General features: G+C 40.2%; 1 non-coding gene across 1 annotated transcript; it reads left to right on the top strand.

Moving 5' to 3' along the window:
* LOC141658204 (small nucleolar RNA R71) lies at positions 1 to 107 on the top strand. Its single transcript, XR_012549104.1, has one exon. It is a non-coding gene; the product is annotated as a small nucleolar RNA R71 (small nucleolar RNA).
* The last annotated feature ends 2,737 nt before the right edge of the window (positions 108 to 2,844 follow it).

Here is a 2,844-nt window from a genome sequence, read left to right as displayed (position 1 = left end):
ATCCCGTGGTGAGGACACAACCTTTGGAGTCCTTTATACCTTTCCCATGCTTCGTAAAGGGTCTCATCATCATGTTGGGTGAAGCCTTGAAGCTCACTTTTGATTCTTGCGGTTCTTTGTGGTGGGAAGTACTTGTTCAAGAAGGCCTTGGAGACATCATTCCAAGTTCTAAATGAATCGGGCTCACAACTCTTCAACCATTCCTTAGCACTCCCCCTCAAGGAATAAGGAAAGAGTCTAAGGCGGATGGCATCCTCCGATACTCCATTTGCTTTGAACATGTCACAACTATCCAAGAATTCATTAAGGTGTTCATTGGGGTTTTCGGTGGCTCCCCCTCCGAATTGGTTTCCTTGGACTAGTTGCAACAAAGTAGCCTTTACATCAAAGTTTTTGGCTTGAATAGGTGGCTTGACAATACTTGGGTTCACCACCTTCTTCGGAGCCAAATTATCCCTCATAGGAACCGCGGCCATTGTTGCTTCTTCGAGAATTCCAAATGGAATCTCAAAGAACTCAAGATTACCCGGTTCTTCTAAAATACCTTCCACTTACTCAACAAAGGGATTAGTAACAAAGAAAGACCTAGTCTAAACTAGAACAAAACAACTAATATCATGCCAATGCTCCCCAAGAAACGGCGCCATTTTGATAAGCGGGGTTTGTCGCACTCCCCCGATCAAACAAATAACTCAACTAATGTAGTAGGGTAGTCGAGGTCGAATCCACAGGGAGCATGGGTGATTACTAATCGTTTTAAATCTTTGTTTAGCTAAGTCGGAAATATTTGGATGAGATTGTTAAACTAAACAACTAACATAAATGAAATAAAATGCAAATTAACTAAAGATGATAAATGAGTAAGAGAGGAATAAAGTTGTAAATCAAATGAATAAAAGGCCTAGAACTCGGTTCTCCCACAACAATTCGTAATTCCACATACTAATTCCCTAGGCTAATCACTCGGGTAGACAAGTAAGGAGGAGATGGCTCTAATTCGCCTAAGACCCCCCTCTCGGGTTCGAAGTAGGACACTAGCACTACCCACCAACAACCCTCTCGGGTTCGAAGGTAGGAATCCCTAACTCAACACTCAACAATCCCAAAATCATGCACAATTCCGAGGAGGTCAAGAAATCGGTCAAGGTCATTAAGTACCCATCGTTTTCCGGGTCATCCCACTCCCTCTCTCAAGGGTCGATTTCAAACGCTAATTTAGAGGTGCCCTACCGGTTCTCCTTTCGGTCTCAACCTAGGTTAGCAATAGGGGTCGAATCCGGGTATCCAAATCACAACCTAACCAACTCTCGTTGGTGGACAAGGGTCATAAATCGACACTACCCAAAAATCAATCCATAAACCCAAATCAATCCTCTAAACTACCCTCACCAATTTCCCCAAATAATTAGCCTTTATGAGATTCAATTAGTGAAATTACTCATATTGGGTCAAACCGAGTCCTAGTGGAAGACTACTCACTAATCATGTTTCTTAAGACAAAGGAGATAATAAAGATGGATTCTTTAATCATGAACATGGTGGGAGAATAAATTCTACTACTAATCATGTAATTAATCAACAAAATTATGAGGAAAGACAAATTAATCTAAGATGGAAAGAGATTAATACAAAAAGACACAAACTTTAACAATAGCAACTCAAAGATTCAATCTTTGAGAGCAACAACAATGGAAAACAAAGAAAAGATGAACAAGAGAGAGATTAGCATCAATTAAACAACAAGAAATAGTATTCTAACATGAACAACTAAACAAGAATTAAGAGAAAAACAAAATGTAAACAAATGAAAATAAGGAAGAGAAATTATACCAACTCAATAGCAAAGAAAGGAACTTGGATTGAAATATGGAAGGATTCTTCAATTCTCCAAATACAACCCAAAATTACTAATTGTAAACTAATAAAAAGAAAGAAACTTGAATGAACAAAAGAAGAATTAAACTAATAATTAAAGAAAGATAATAACTTTTTATTGAATGAAAATAAGAGAGGAAATATGAGGGTTTTTACAATATTGAGAGAGAATAAGATGAACTAGTCTAATTTAATTCTAAGGTAGTAATGGGTGTGTGTTTTGTCTAATGTTGTGTGGTGTGTCTTTATACTAGGAGTACTAATCTAATTATAATAATAATAATAATAATAATCCTAATAATTCTCTAATTCCCTCAAAAAACCATCGACACAAAGTTTTACACAAACCAAGCAATTGAAAAACAAAGAAAAAGGAAAAAGGGGAAGGGGAAACACGATTAAAACGCAGTAGAGGTGTTCTGCCGGTCCACCGGCGGCCGGGGCTTGTGCCGGCAGCGAGGCCATTGAAGAAAGAGCAGAAATCAAGTGGGATGTGTGTTTTGCCGGTCAGTCGACCGCCGGGGCACCGGTAGAGAACAACAAGACTGATGCAAAATTGTTGATTTGGTGCGTTTTGCCGGCTGGCCGGCTGCCGGTCCCTATACCGGTAGCGAGGCCTTCACAAAAAGGAGAACAAATTGGTGTGTTTTGCCGGTTGAGGAGTCGGCTGCCGGGGCACCGGCACGGAGAACAAAGCTTCATAAAAACTCAGTTTCGATCCCGAGTTCGAATTCGACTTTGAATACGATGGCTACGGTGGTTGATGGTGATTTGGGATTAAAATGTCGATGTCGGGTTTACGGCAAACAAACATGGTAATGGCGTGTTGTATGGTGATGCAGGGGACATTATGATGAAGGATGTTGGTGCGTGTTGTTGTTAATGCAGGTGATGAGCGGGAATGAATGATGATGGTGAATGAATGAATGTCGAGATGGGACGGTAATGGTGGTGGATTAAAATGGTGGC

Source organism: Silene latifolia, chromosome 5 (assembly GCF_048544455.1).
Source record: "Silene latifolia isolate original U9 population chromosome 5, ASM4854445v1, whole genome shotgun sequence".
Classification (NCBI taxonomy): domain Eukaryota; kingdom Viridiplantae; phylum Streptophyta; class Magnoliopsida; order Caryophyllales; family Caryophyllaceae; genus Silene; species Silene latifolia.
Note: the sequence above shows the minus strand (reverse complement) of the source record. Positions and strands in the feature narration are given on the sequence as shown.